This window comes from Aquarana catesbeiana, linkage group LG03 (genome assembly GCF_042186555.1).
Source record: "Aquarana catesbeiana isolate 2022-GZ linkage group LG03, ASM4218655v1, whole genome shotgun sequence".
NCBI classification, from domain to species: Eukaryota; Metazoa; Chordata; class Amphibia; order Anura; family Ranidae; genus Aquarana; species Aquarana catesbeiana.
In genome coordinates this window covers 634,726,261-634,742,882 of record NC_133326.1, presented here as the reverse complement: position 1 = coordinate 634,742,882, position 16,622 = coordinate 634,726,261, and the positions used below count along the sequence as shown (strand labels likewise).

The window sequence follows — 16,622 nt, the reverse complement described above, 5'->3', positions numbered from 1 at the left end:
CTCATCCTGTCTTCACTGACAATAGAGAAATAGAGTGTATAGCAGTAATAATAAATGGTCACTACAGTATAATAAAAAGTAAGATCATGTAAAAATAAGTGGCTATGATGTCTACACGTCAACATGAATGGAGAAATGTCATCAGCACACCAAGGATTCCCCAGAAGGGTCCAAAGCTTTATTTACATGGTACACATACGCGTCAACATGGGTACATCTTATTTCAGCTGCTTTTTACCATCCAATCATACTATTCTACGTAAAATAGCTCCAAGGGGTTATCAGATCTTTGGTATAGTCCGCAATATTTATCACTTCTGCAGCCTGAATTTTGCAGAACATTCATAAAATGCAGCATAAAGCAGCAGAGCTCTCTGTAGTTGGATGATAGCTGCTCATGTGACTTTGACAGGCCATGTGACCAGGATTTAACTCCCAGCTTTTTTAACTTTCATTCATTTTTATTGCACGCTATCAGCTTTAAACTCTTAAAGGGGCTGTAAAGTCTCTAAGTTTTTCACCTTAATGCATTCTATAAATTGCATCTGCCGGACCCTCTGATTGGCTCCCGCTGTGTCCAATCACAGCGGGAGGCAGGGGCGGATCCAGAGTCTAGTCTCGGGAGGGGCACTGCCAGAAAATAAGGTGTTACGGTCTTACGGAACTGAATTTAAAGTATAATACAGTGTACAGAGGTCAGTAGTATGTTGGGTGGTGTACAGAGGTCAGTAGTATGTAGGGTAGTGTACAGAGGTCAGCAGTATGTAGGGTGGTGTACAGAGGTCTGTAGTATGTAGGGTAATGTACAGAGGTCAGTAGTATGTAGGGTGGTGTACAGAGGTCAGTAGTATGTAGGGTAATGTACAGAGGTCAGTAGTATGTAGGGTGGTGTACAGAGGTCAGTAGTATGTAGGGTGGTGTACAGAGGTCAGTAGTATGTAGAGTAGTGTACAGAGGTCAGTAGTATGTAGGGTGGTGTACAGAGGTCAGTAGTATGTAGAGTAGTGTACAGAGGTCAGTAGTATGTAGAGCAGTGTACAGAGGTCAGTAGTATGTAGGGTGGTGTACAGAGGTCAGCAGTATGTAGGGTAGTGTACAGAGGTCAGTAGTATGTAGGGTGGTGTACAGAGGTCAGTAGTATGTAGAGCAGTGTACAGAGGTCAGTAGTATGTAGGGTGGTGTACAGAGGTCAGCAGTATGTAGGGTAGTGTACAGAGGTCAGTAGTATGTAGGGTGGTGTACAGAGGTCTGTAGTATGTAGGGTAGTGTACAGAGGTCAGTAGTATATAGGGTGGTGTACAGAGGTCAGTAGGATGTAGGGCAGTGTGCAGGAAACAGTAGGGCACACGCTGGGGGGGATCGGGAGGGCATATACTGGGGGGGATCAGGAAGGCATACACTGATACACTGGGGGGGGGGGGGGTTGAATCAGGAGGGCATACACTGATACACTGGAGGGGGGGAGAATCAGGAGGGCATACACTGATACACTGGGGGGGGGGAGAATCAGGAGGGCATACACTGATACACTGGGGGGGGGAATCAGGAGGGCATGAGGGCATACACTGGGGGGGGGGATCAGGAGGGCATACACTGATACACTGGGGGGTTGGGGAGAATCAGGAGGGCATACACTGATACACGGGGGGGGGGAATCAGGAGGGCATACACTGATACACTGGGGGGGGGGGAATCAGGAGGGCATACACTGATACACTGGGGGGGGGAATCAGGAGGGCATACACTGATACACTGGGGGGGGGGGGGGGAATCAGGAGGGCATACACTGATACACTGGGGGGGGGGGGGAGAATCAGGAGGGCATACACATACACTGGGGGGGAGGAATCAGGAGGGTATACACCAGGGGGCAGTCATAATCTTTTAATGAGTTCAATTTCTCACTTGTCATGAAAAGAAGATGAAGATCTCATTTGTCATCTAACAGCACCTCTATGCTAAGCTAAGCTGCAGTAACTCAGCATAGAGGTGCCTGTAAACAAATCCACAATGTAGTGCTAGCAGCAGAGCTCACCTCCAGGAACATTCACACGGCTCTCTCTGCTCAGCAGCTGCACACATCTCCCTTTCCCAGACGAGTGTGATCTCGAGGAAAAGGCACATCCCCATCCCGCCCACTCAAGCAGCAGCCTGCAGGAGAGAGGCTGAAAAACTGCAGGGGGAGGTACAGGGGGTGGAGAGTGCAGTCCCGAGGTTTCTAAGCCTTAATTCATGCATAGAATGGCCGCAGATCTGGTTACCCGGGGCGCGCTCAGCCTCAGTCTTCCATGTTTTCTCGAGGGGGGGGGAAAATTGCCCTGTTGCCCCCCCCTGGATCTGCCCCTGGCCGGAGGGCCGCCAGCGGCGGGCGCACGCGAACCAGAACCTGTGTACTCAATCATGTACATGTATGTGCCTGTCACAGTATATCTGCATGGGGCGGTCCTTAGGTGGCTAAAGTGGAAGTTTGGGCTAGTACTATCTAAGCTTAAAAAGACTCTCACCCACCTTCTAACTCCTATACTAACTACCTTGTAGAAGTAAGATGCTCATCTCGGGGTGCTCTGGTCTAGTCATGTGATCGGCTCCCAGTGGCTGGCTTCAGGGGAAATGAGGGACATGATGTAATCCATAGTAGGCCTATGGATGACATCACCACCCAGGCATTTCATCGGTTGCTAGTGCTCGCTCTTCTCCCCTGAAGCTGCCTGCTGGTTAGATCACATGACCGAACCAGAGCACTCTGAGATTAGGCAAGTATAAGCCTCTTCCTTCTACAGGGTAGTTAGTATAGGAGTTAGAAGGGGGTGGGAGCCGTTTTAAGCTTAGTTAGGTCCAGCCTGGTTTTACACTTTAACTGGACCATTGTTATTTCAAAATTCATTTTTAATATATTTAAAATCTTCAGATTTCATTAAAATAATACTTGGAGATCCTGCCATCACTGTCCTTTTTCATGTGCTTCCTTTTATGGGGTGACAACACTCAGTCTCCCAGTTGTAGACCTGTGTTGTCACCCTGTAAAACAGGCTTCCTGGAGACTAAAATTCTGAATGGAGGGTGTAAATACAGCAGGAGGAGAGTGATAAGTGGAATCTGGTGTGAGGAAGGATCCAGAAGACAGCGAAGATCACTGTGGTACCAGCACCTCCTACGGTTATGGGATAGCAGTCAGAAGAATTTAAACACAATAAAACACACCAAGACCTTTGCTTGGAAAAATATTTGTCCACAGCCTTTATTATTGGCTGTAATAATTATTAAAAGTTAAACTTTAAAACACGTAAAACAGCTCAGCCACTACGGCTCAAGCTGTATGATCAAATAAAGGGGAATCTCCCCACTTTCAACATATAACTTTATCACCTTTAAATAATTTGTTTAACTTTGTTTAAAATAAACTGTTCCCCTTGAAAGGTGACACTAGCCACATAATAAAGTTCTTAGCCACGACTTAGGGAGGGTGGAAGGAAACACCACAGCTGTTGCTACTGAGGCGACTGACCCTCTGGGGCTCGGAACCCCCTTTTTATTTTAAATTTCACGCAGAAATCCCACTAAACTGCCCAGATACAGTGGTCACCTGATCTTTCAGGAGGCCAAGGACCAATGGGAAGTCTTCCCGCAAATTTTAAATGTGAGGGGATACTAGAAACTCCGCTGACGCAATCTCATGAGGGAAGGGGGCTTAAAACTGTTTTCTCCCCTTTTCCTTTCATGGGATAGCAGTCTGCAGAATTTAACCACTTGAGCCCCGGACCATTATGCTGCCTAAGGACCAGAGGTCTTTTTCCAATTTGGCACTGCGTCGCTTTAACTGCTAATTGCGCGGTCATGCAATGCTGTACCCAAACGAAATTTGCGTCCTTTTCTTCCCACAAATAGAGCTTTCTTTTGATGGTATTTGATCACCTCTGCGGTTTTTATTTTTTGCGCTATAAACGGAAAAAGACCGAAAATTTTGAAAAAAAATGATATTTTCTACTTTTTGTTATAAAAAAAATCCAATAAACTAAATTTTAGTCATACATTTAGGCCAAAATGTATTCGGCCACATGTCTTTGGTAAAAAAAATGTCAATAAGCGTATATTTATTGGTTTGCGCAAAAGTTATAGCGTCTACAAACTAGGGTACATTTTCTGGAATTTACACAGCTTTTAGTTTATGACTGCCTATGTCATTTCTTGAGGTGCTAAAATGGCAGGGCAGTACAAAACCCCCACAAATGACCCCATTTTGGAAAGTAGACACCCCAAGGAAATTGCTGAGAGGCATGTTGAACCCATTGAATATTTATTTTTTTTGTCCCAAGTGATTGAAAAATGACAAAAAAAAAAAAAAAAAAAAATATTTACAAAAAGTTGTCACTAAATGATATATTGCTCACACAGGCCATGGGCCTATGTGGAATTGCACCCCAAAATACATTCAGCTGCTTCTCCTGAGTACGGGGATACCACATGTGTGGGACTTTTTGGGAGCCTAGCCGCGTACGGGGCCCCGAAAACCAATCACCGCCTTCAGGATTTCTAAGGGTGTAAATTTTTGCTTTCACTCTTCACTGCCTATCACAGTTTCGGAGGCCATGGAATGCCCAGGTGGCACAAAACCCCCCAAAATGACCCCATTTTGGAAAGTAGACACCCCAAGCTATTTGCTGAGAGGCATATTGAGTCCATGGAATATTTTATATTTTGACACAAGTTGCGGGAAAGTGACACTTTTTTTTTTTTTTTTTTTTTCATAAAGTTGTCACTAAATGATATATTGCTCACACAGGCCATGGGCATATGTGGAATTGCACCCCAAAATACATTTAGCTGCTTCTCCTGAGTATGGGGATACCACATGTGTGGGACTTTTTGGGAGCCTAGCCGCGTACGGGACCCCGAAAACCAATCACTGCCTTCAGGATTTCTAAGGGTGAAAATTTTTGATTTCACTCTTTACTGCCTATCACAGTTTCGGAGGCCATGGAATGCCCAGGTGGCATAAAACCCCCCCAAATGACCCCATTTTGGAAAGTAGACACCCCAAGCTATTTGCTGAGAGGCATGGTGAGTATTTTGCAGCTCTCATTTGTTTTTGAAAATGAAGAAAGACAAGAAAAAACTTTTTTTTTTTTCTTTTTTCAATTTTCAAAACTTTGTGACAAAAAGTGAGGTCTGCAAAATACTCACTATACCTCTCAGCAAATAGCTTGGGGTGTCTACTTTCCAAAATGGGGTCATTTGGGGGGGGTTTGTGCCACCTGGGCATTCCATGGCCTCCGAAACTGTGATAGGCAGTGAAGAGTGAAATCAAAAATTCACGCCCTTAGAAAGCCTGAAGGCGGTGCTTGGTTTTCGGGGTCCCGTACGCGGCTAGGCTCCCAAAAAGTCTCACACATGTGGTATCCCCGTACTCAGGAGAAGCAGCAGAATGTATTTTGGGGTGTAATTTCACATATTCCCATGGCATGTTTGAGCAATATATCATTTAGTGACAACTTTGTGCAAAAAAAAAAAAAAAAAAAAAAATTTGTCTCTTTCCCGCAACTTGTGTCGCAATATAAAATATTCCATGGACTCGACATGCCTCTCAGCAAATAGCTTGGGGTGTCTACTTTCCAAAATGGGGTCATTTGGGGGGGTTTTGAACTGTCCTGGCATTTTATGCACAACATTTAGAAGCTTATGTCACACATCACCCACTCTTCTAACCACTTGAAGACAAAGCCCTTTCTGACACTTATTGTTTACATGAAAAAGTTTTTTTTTTTTGCAAAAAAATTACTTTGAACCCCCAAACATTATATATTTTTTTAAAGCAAATGCCCTACAGATTAAAATGGTGGGTGTTTCATTTTTTTTTTTCACACAGTAATTGCGCAGCGATTTTTCAAACGCATTTTTTGGGGAAAAAACACACTTTTAAAAATTTTAATGCACTAAAACACACTATATTGCCCAAATGTTTGATGAAATAAAAAAGATGATCTTAGGCCGAGTACATGGATACCAAACATGACATGCTTTAAAATTGCGCACAAACGTGCAGTGGCAACAAAATAAATACATGTTTAAAAGCCTTCAAAAGCCTTTACAGGTTACCACTTTAGATTTACAGAGGAGGTCTACTGGAAAAATTACTGCACTCGATCTGGCCTTCGCGGTGATACCTCACATGCATGGTGCAATTGCTGTTTACATATGACGCCAGACCGCCGCTTGCGTTCGCCTTAGCGCGAGAGCAGGGGGCGACAGGGGTGCTTTTTTTTTTTTTTTTTTTTTTTTTTTTTTCTTTATTATTTTTTTGCTTTTTTAATCTTACTTTTAAACTGTTCCTTTCATATTTTTTTTTTTTAATCATTTTTATTGTTATCTCGGGGAATGTAAATATCCCCTATGATAGCAATAGGTAGTGACAGGTACTCTTTTTTGAAAAAATTGTGGTCTATTAGACCCTAGATCTCTCCTCTGCCCTCAAAGCATCTGACCACACCAAGATCGGTGTGATAAAATGCTTCCCCAATTTCCCAATGGCGCTATTTACATCCGGCGAAATCTAAGTCATGAAATACTCGTAGCTTCCGGTTTCTTAGGCCATAGAGATGTTTGGAGCCACTCTGGTCTCTGATCAGCTCTATGGTCAGCTGGCTGAATCACCGGCTGCATTCTCAGGTTCCCTGTTGAGACAGGAGAGCCAGAGAAAAACACGGAAGACGGTGGGGGTGGGGGGGGCATTCCCTCCCACGGCTTGTAAAGGCAGTCTAGAGGCTAATTAGCCGCTAGGATTGCTTTTACATGAAAGCCGACCGCTGGCTGAAAAGAATGATACCAAGATGATACCTAAACCTGCAAGCATCATTCTGGTATAACCACTCAAAGTCGTGAATGGCGTACCTGAAGACAAAAAAATGGTTAACAATGGTTAACAATAAAGCACAGTAAACAGTAAAGTATAAATAATTACACACCTGAAAAACAAACATGATAAAACATAATAACAATAACAATAACAATAAAACATTGCAGAATAGAATACAGTAAAAAAGAGCAGAACAATAGAGAGAGAGAATAGAGAGAGAGAGAACAATAAAACGACAACTATTTTTTTTTTTATTTCATATTTTTTTTTTTTTTTACACTTTTTTTGTAACTAACTTTTATAACGGTAACCGATTCCAGGTTCGGGTCTCTCAAAATGCGATGGCATCTTGGGAGACCCTGTGAAAGTGTGCCTAGTCTGTGCAATGCTGTACTCTACGCTAATACTCAACTAGTGAATGGTAGCGTTCAAAACATTCACCAATGCAAAGACCAGGATTGTCAGGACAGGAGGGACAATAATAGCGGGTGTCACGCCTATATCCGCGCTTGCTGCAGACACAACATCTTTTTTGGGGGGGTTCGTTGGGTAGGGGTACTCGGGAGGACATAAAGAAAATGCCTCTCATGCAGCCGACTGCATTTGGTTGGGGATGTGAATGGGGGAAGTATGGGCGCTGCAGAAGCGGTGGGTTCCCAATTAGGATTGGCGAATGCAGCAGGAAGGGCATTATGGGCACGACGGGCCTGTGTTTGTTTTTTTGGTGGCAGCGGGACACTACTTGTGCTTGCCACCTCACCAGCTTGAACTGCACTTATGGGACTCGCCACGTCACCACGTGTTACTGCAGTGCTGGTTTGACTACGACCGGGGTGTACTAGGCCGCTGGCGCTTGCCAGTTCCCCAAAACGCTACCAAAAAACTGTTAGCGATCGCAGGGATCAGGCCTGACTCTGCGAACGCTGCAGTTATGCGTTTAGTGTTTTGTAAGTGACAGTGATCGATCGATACTGCACTTGGGTGGGCTGGGCCGGGCGGAGGGGCAAAACGCAGGTGCTAGCAGGTATCTGGGCTGATCCCGCTAACACTGCGTTTTTGGGAACCCTAAACTGCTGGTGACGCTAGTATAGATCTGATCGGATCAGATATTGATGCGATCAGATACTATACCACTAAGGGAGGTGTACGGTGCGTGCGTGGGTGTTAGCGCTACTGGCGCTAACCTGACGCTGCCTGGGGCTGGTGCTTGCCAGTTCACCAAAACGCTACAAAAAAAACTGTTAGCGATCGCAGGGATCAGGCCTGACTCTGCGAACGCTGCAGTTATGCGTTTAGTGTTTTGTAAGTGACAGTGATCGATCGATACTGCACTTGGGTGGGCTGGGCCGGGCGGAGGGGCAAAACGCAGGTGCTAGCAGGTATCTGGGCTGATCCCGCTAACACTGCGTTTTTGGGAACCCTAAACTGCTGGTGACGCTAGTATAGATCTGATCGGATCAGATATTGATCCGTTCAGATACTATACCACTAAGGGAGGTGTACGGTGCGTGCGTGGGTGTTAGCGGTACTGGCGCTAACCTGACGCTGCCTGGGGCTGGTGCTTGCCAGTTCACCAAAATGCTACCAAAAAAACTGTTAGCAATCGCAGGGATCAGGCCTGACTCTGCGAACGCTGCAGTTATGCGTTTAGTGCCTTGTAAGTGACAGTGATCGATCGATACTGCACTTGGGTGGGCTGGGCGGAGGGGCAAAACGCAGGTGCTAGCAGGTATCTGGGCTGATCCCGCTAACACTGCGTTTTTGGGAACCCTAAACTGCTGGGGACGCTAGTATAGATCTGATCGGATCAGATACTATACCACTAAGGGAGGCGCATGCTGTGTGCGTGGGTGTTAGCGGTACTGGCGCTAATCTGACGCTGCCTGGGGCGACGCATATCACCGCCGGGCGATCGGGGTGCTAAACCTTTATTCGGTAATAAACGGCGGGTGCCCTGACACTATAAAAAAAAAAAAAACTAACCAGCGTCAACCGTAACGGTTATACAGTGATCAGTGGTGAAAGGGTTAACTAGGGGGCAATCAAGGGGTTAAAACATTTATTAGGTAGTATATGGGGGTCCCTGACGCTATAAAACGCTGACGGCGAACCTAAATATTTACCTCACTAACTAGCGTCACCAGCGACACTAATACAGCGATCACAAAAATGATCGCTTAGCGACACTGGTGACAGGGGGTGATCAAGGGGTTAAAACTTTATTAGGGGGGGTTAGGGGGGTACCCTAGACCTACAGGGGGGTAACAGTAACTGTGCTAACACAGTAACTGTCACAAACTGACACAGCAGTAATCAGAAAAAAAAAAAAAAAAACTGCTGGTGTCAGTTTGTGACAGGGGGGGGGGTGATTGGGGGGGATCGGGGGGCGATCGGGGGGGGGATCGGGGTGTAATGTGTGCCTGGCATGTTCTACTGTATGTGTGTGTGTTGGTGCACTCACTCACATGTCGTCTCTCCTCGGGCCGGAACGGAAACTACCGACCCGAGGGGAGATTACATCACTTCCTTTGCTGCTGTTTAGCATACAGCAGCAAAGGAGTGTTCCCATTGGCCGGCGGCGATCGCGAGGGGGGGGCCACGAACGGATGGCCTCCCCCTCGTCTCTGATCGCCGGGGGACAGAACGGGACCGCCTCGGGCGGCGGGGGGGGGTCCGATCGGACCCCCCACCCGCGGAAGGCAAATCACGTACCCTGTACGTGATTTTGCCTGTCCGTGCCGCCTTGCCGACGTACATCGGCGTGAGGCGGTCGTCAAGTGGTTAAATACAATAATACACACCAACACCTTTGCTTGGAAAAATATTTGGCCACGGCCTTCATTATTGGCTTTAATAAATATTAAAAGTTAAACTTTAAAACGCGTAAAACAGCTCATCCACTATGGCTCAAGCTGTATAATCAAATAAAGGGGAATCTCCCAAAAGACAGGTGGTAAACCACCTGTCACCCACACCCCATAACCACGGCCTTTTCAATGCATGTGCTGAGACCAGCACTGAGAATGTCCAAGCCTATCCAAGCCATGTCCAAGCCGGGAACCCCACCCTGTAATTCTGTGTGCCTATAAGAAAATCCCCCGAAAAAACCTAAAAACTTTTGTATTGCCTGATTAACCCTTTTTTTCACTTTCTCTAAGGGGCCTAAGAAATTTAAATTTAACCACTTCAACCTAGGGATCATTTCTGAAAAAAATCAGAACTGTTCCAGGGAATGAAAAATGTAACCTTACCAAATCGTGCCTGATTCTAAAAATTAGATCAAGGGTTTTAACTTTCCCCAAATCGTTTCCTCCCAGCTGCAAAATTAAAATATGGTAACTTCAGATATAAAAATCCTAACTCACTAAATAAATCTAACCAAACAATTCCGCGCTTCCCATGCCACATCACTTTGAAATCTGTGTGGTCTAAACTCAAGTTCTTCGAATATACTCTCTCATTCGCTCTCTTTCTGGCCCAATGTACGAATGAATGTGCGACAATCCAGACTATTTTCTGGGGACCTGAAATTATTCAAATGAAAGAGTTAGGACGAACATATAATAAGAAACTATCCAATTTCCACCTGCCTATTTTCTTGATCAAACCTTCACTGAGACCTAGTCTGGCTGCTTCAGTGGCTGCCCCTATTCTAAAAGAATGCTACGTCAGACGTGCATTGTCCAAACCTAAAATATGTTTGCACTTTTTGAAAACCTGTAAAAATTTAAATTTGCTTAAAAGGGAGCCGTCAAAATGTACAAAGAACTGCCCTTTAACCTCTGGTCTATGCCTAATATAATCCTTTAACAATGCCACTGGGCATAACAGCGAATTACTACAAACATTTAAAACTACCCAAGATCCTTTACCAATTTGATCCGTTTTTGACCTTCTTTTCCAATAATGTTTATTGAAATTTTCACATAGAAATATACAGTATACATTCCATAAGTTTTAAGAAATAGAAACATATCTCTCGGCCAACATGGCCTGTGGGAATTATACAAATAGATCATATCATCTCCACTATCTCTGTATGAGGTGTTTTTGACCTTCTAATGCAGATTTTAACTTTAGCCTCAACTACCAACACGTCCCCCCATTGTAGTCCCCCCTTTTTATTTTTAGCTGGAGGGACCAGCTCTGAGATTCTTAGAGCTGCAAAGAAGGCTATTGAAAATACAGTTTTAAATAGTGTCACTTCAAACTCTGACCAGCAAACTGTCTTGTCAGCCTTGCGAAGCCTAAATCTAAAACTTCGGAAACCGAGGTATCAGCAACACCATGCTCTTGCAAGAAGGAAGAGCATAACAGGTAAGCCTATAATAAGACTTACCTGTAGATTGCCTGGTATCTCCTAAACCTGCACGGTTTAGGAGATATCCCCTGTATCAGTATGTGCTGACGTCATCGGCACATGCTCACTGAAGCAATGGCACGTATGTGTCGTTGATTCGGTTAGTGTGCCGTTACCGACGGCTCCCATGCGCATGTGCGGGAGTGACGTCATCACGGCTCCAGCCAATCACAGCGCCAGAGCCCACGATACCCATAAGTAACTCCCGGAGCGATGTCGCCAGCCGGAGCGTTGTACGAGAACCGCTGCGGGGGCTTCGATCCAAGGTAGTAATTCATAATGAAGAGAAAAATATTCCCACGCTGCCTGTAACTACAGGGATGGGGTTACTAGTTGCAACAAACACTGGATTGGTCAACCATAACCAAAAATAAAATAAAATGGGATAAAAATCAATAGATGGTGTTGTGAAGAACCAAAGTGGGTACAAAATGTAAACACATATGGAACAAAGTCCTAAATTATTATTATTATTATTATACAGGATTTATATAGCGCCAACAGTTTACATAGCGCTTTACAACTTGAGGGTAGACAGTACAAATACAATACACTTTAATACAGTAGGAATCAGAGGGCCCTGCTCCTTAGAGCTTACAATCTAAGAGGGAAGGTCAAAAGATAGAAGAGGTAATAATTGTGGGTGATGTGCTGATTGAGAAGATAAATGTACAGTTGTTAGGTGGGGGCCAGATAGGCTTCTCTGAAGAGATGAGTTTTCAGGGATCGTCTGAAAGTGGATAAAGTAGGAGAAAATCAGACGGATTGGGGTAGAGCACTCCAGAGGATGGGAGAGGCTCTGGAGAAGTCCTGAAGGCAAGCATGAGATGAGGTGACAAGGGAGTGTGAGAGCAGGAGGTCTTGGGAGGAGCAAAGAGAACGATTAGGTTGGTATTTTGAGACTAGGTTACAGATGTAGCTGGGGGCCAGGTTGTGGATGGCTTTGTAAGTTATAGTTAGTATCTTGAATTTAATTTGGTGACTGAGTAGCAGTCAATGGAGGGATTGGCAGAGGGATATAGCAGACACTGAGGTGAGGTGGATGAGCCTGGCAGCAGCGTTCATGACGGACTGAAGTGGGGATAGCCTATTTAGAGGTAAACCAATGAGGAGGGAGTTGCAGTAGTCGAGGCGGGAGATGACCAGGGAGTGGATTAGAAGCTTTGTGGTGACATTGGTTAGGAAGGGGCGTATCTTGGAGATGTTGCGGAGGTTGAGGCGGCAAATTTTGGATAGTGATAGAATGTGGGGCCGAAAGGTTAGTTCAGAGTCCAGGATTACACCTAGGACCTTGGCGTGGGGGGTTGGGTTGATAGTTGAGACGTTGATATTGACAGAGAAATCAGGGGAAATGCTAAGGCTAAATGCTAATCTGACAATACTGAAAGCCACCACTATAAATAAATATGTTCTAGTGCATAAAGTGCAAGTGATAAAAGTGGCAAAGGTGAAATACAATCTTCAAAATAGATAATGGTAAAGTGCTTGTGGTAAAAATGTCCAAATATGAAACGCTTCAGATAAATATTAAAGTGCTACTAGCAGAAATAATGTCCATATAAAAAAAAAAGGCCATACAAAAAAGTGAACTGATGCCGTGTAGTGCTGCTCCAACTGACACTTTGTCAATCAGGGAAATCAGGGAATGTAAACGGTGACTTGTTTCTTCAGTCCAATTACACCTCTATGTGAAATAGCCGCTTACCTTACCGCTGTAAGGTAACAGCGTGAAAAAAAATCAGTAAAATCCAGGCTGCTGCAATAGGCCACTGGGGGTTTCTCCTCTGTGCAACTCAGCGATAAATGGAAAAGGAGCTCCAGATCCAATAGCAATGTATAAGGGAAAAGAAAAGGGGGCCCAGATCGTAAAGTATGTTAAAACTGGATATGTTTATTAACCACTTGCTGACCAGCCACTGTCATTATACTGTGGCAGGTCGGCATGTTCCCATGAGCCGTCGTAGCTATACATCGACTCTTTTAAGCGGGATAGCAGGAGCGCGCTGCACTGCGGGGGTGCCGATGCTCGTGGCTGACGGTTGCAATGACCACCGGCCACGAGCGACCGCGTGCACGAGAGGCAGAACAGGGACACACAAATCCCTGTTCTGTTCTGTGAAGAGAGACAGATTGTGAGTTCCTAATAGCTAGGAACTGTCATCCCCTCTAGTCAGCCCCCCCCCCCCACAGTTAGAACACACAGTCAGGGAACACAGTTAACCCCTTGAATGCCCCCTAGTATTAACCCCTTTCCTGCCAGTGACATTTATACAGTAATCAGTGCATTTTTATAGCACTGATTGCTGTATAATTGTCAGTCATCCCAAAAATGTGTCAAAAGTGTCCGATGTGTCCGCCATAATGCCGCAGTCACGATAAAAATCGCAGATCTCCGCGATTACTAGTGAAAAAAAAATTAATAATAAAAATGCCATAAATCTGTCCCCTATTTTGTAGATGCTGTAACTTTTGTGCAAACCAATAAATATACGCTTATTGCGATTTTTATTACCAAAAATGTGTAGAACACCACATATCGGCCTAAACCGAGAAAAAATTTAGCTTTTTTTAAAAAAAAATTGGGGATATTTATTATAGCAAAAAGTACAAAAATATTGTTTTTTTTTTCAAAATTGTCGCTCTGTTTTGTTTATAGCGCAAAAAAAAAAAAACGCAGAGATGATCAAATACCACCAAAAGAAAGCTCTATTTGTGGGGAAAAAAAGGACGTCAATTTTGTTTGGGTACAGCGTAGCACAACTGCGCAATTGTCAGTTAAAACGACGCAGTGCCATATCGCAAAAAATGCTCTGGTCATTGCGTAGCCAAATCTTCCGGGTGGAAGTGGTTAAAAATAACAGCCAATATGACACTCACATTAAAAATATAAAACACAACACCACAAGCGGGGAGCTCGCAACCTGACATCACTACCGGTGCCTATCTGTTTCCAACGTGTATCGTCACAGTCACGTGACTTTCCCTGATGAAGTCACGTGACCGTGACGATACGCATCGGGACAGACAGGCACCGGAAGTGACGTCAGCGTGCGAGCTCGCTGCTCGTGGTGATTATAACCAACTCTGAGATGTGAGTACCTGAAGCTGTTTTAAATAATAAAGTGTTCAAATCATATACTACACTATTTGGAACCCTCACTTCTTCTTTCCTATACATCGCACATACATTAACCGGGAGAGGGACGCCATTGCCGTTACTGGCTCCAAGGGAGCAAATACACACTACCATACTGAGAGTGTCTCATCAGGATAAAGACGATTCTCTGGATGTTTACTTACAAGAATTACAAGAAGACTATTGTGAATACCCACGATCTCCAATGATATATATATACACGCTGTTACCTTACAGCTGTAAGGTAAGAGGCCACCTTACATCGTAGTGTGTCCCACAGAAGAGGATAAGTCACTTTGAACTTTGTGTCTATTTGCATAACCTCTCTGCACAGAAGAAGACAAGTCACCTGGCACATTGTGTTTATTTGCACTTTTTTGCACAGAAGAGGCCAAGTCACTTTATATATTATACTGTGGAGTGAATCTAGCACTTGGTTCCAGTACCCCTCCAATATACACCTTTAAGACTATTATTTACATTTATCTATGTGAATTGTATCATGTGCACACTGCTACCTCTAGCACTCAGCACTTTATGAAGGGTTTACTTTAATTATGAATGCTTTTTGTCCAATTATGTAGCACACGGTCACATTTATTTTTAGTAATCTATTTTTGGTTATTTTTGGTTATTTATTTTACATAACAGCGCAGCACCATTTATTGTATATTGGTTTCTTCTTGTGGTTATGGACTGACCTTTTCGTTGCTTGCAGCAGTTAAATGGGTATTCTGTTTAGTAGCGTGGGAATACACATTTATCTTTACAACCACTTTAACATCTGAACTCTCTCTAACTGCATTTAATTCCCTAACAGTCCTGACTAGAACTGATGAAAATAATCTAATTAATTGCGGAGCAAACTCACCAGTGGCAGGTACAGCAGCAGCTTTGCGCAGTGGCAGTATCATAGCCAATGAGGTTCAACTGAGGCGTGATTATTGCTAATTGCTTCTCGGCCTTTTGGCTAAGATCAAGTGTAGTATCTGTTCTTATCAGTTTCCAGGAGGTGGCGCTTGCTTCCGTCCCTGATCTATGGCGAAATAGAGACGGGATTGCGGTTGCTATGCAAAGCCTGCTGGAGTGAAGGTGACCTGGAGTGGTTTGTAGCCGAAAGGGAAGCCTTCTGATAGGGATGGAGAACCACGGGGTCTGAACCGGAGGGTCGGGACCCTGGCCTTCTGGCCTGGATTGGGGCAGATCTAGCTCCGGACAGTTATTCGGGAGAGAACGCCTACTTCCCTCTTACAGGGGGAGGGGAGTGGTTAGTACTTCCCGAATGTAATTAGGAGGGAGTGATGGGAGCGACGGTAGAGCCTGATAAAGGACTCTTTCTGGCTTCCTGATCTCCATATCCTTTCTGCCTGTGGTGGGGTCTGCTGTGGTCTGGGCTGGGGGGTCAGGGCTTTTTCGAAAAGCCAGTGGTGAATGTGCCCCTGAAGTGGCAGTTCAGGGGTGCCGTATAGTCACGGTGTGAAAGCACTTGATTTTATGGCACCATGGTCACTTCACCACAACACACGTTTTTCGTACCTGCCTCTTGGGCCGGGCCTTTTGGCCAGGACCAGGGGAAATTTTTATGCCTGGCCGGAGGGCCGGCCATTGTATAGCACAATGGCCACTTTCACTCTCCCATCTCACTATCTTCCCCACTCTTTCTTTTACCCCTGTTTGTCACCTTTTTGTCTTTTTTTGGTTGTCTTTGTATACACGTTTTGTCACTGTGTGGCGAGTAGGGTGTGGGTCCTCGGGCCTACTCTGAAAGTCTTGGGAGGGGGTGGACATAGGCCTTTTGGCTTGGTTTGCCCTCTCCTTTGAGGGGTCTCTCTTCGGGAGAGCCCCACTGTACTTGGGTTGGTCTGCTTCGGCAGTCCTTCCAGTTGTGGGGGTCCGCCTGGTTTCGGCCGGATGGACCCTTTGTCTGAGTACCCCAGTCCCTGTCTGGAGCCTAACGCCCCGGGGGATCAGGGTAAGGTCCTTCCCTAGTGGAGGACTCTGTACACCCGTTGCACATTTTTGTGTTTCACTCTCTATGTGTGGGCACTTTTTTTTGGCACCGGGTGGAAGTTTTTGAGGTGTGTTTTGCACGCCACTGGCTTTGCGATAGAGAGAGCAGCACATGCCTGTTGATCCCCGGAAGCGCAGACCACCGGGATCGGACTTCCTTGGGGGTTGTTGCCCGACCTCCAGAGGGGCTTGATACGCCGGCCGGGATCTGCTCTCTTCCAGCGCCCCTTGAGTCCCGAGCGGTGCTATTCTTGCTGGGCTCCTTC

General features: G+C 45.2%; 1 pseudogene; it reads left to right on the top strand.

Moving 5' to 3' along the window:
* The first annotated feature begins 15,236 nt into the window (after positions 1-15,236).
* Positions 15,237-15,301, top strand: LOC141135392 (U4 spliceosomal RNA; annotated as a pseudogene).
* The last annotated feature ends 1,321 nt before the right edge of the window (positions 15,302-16,622 follow it).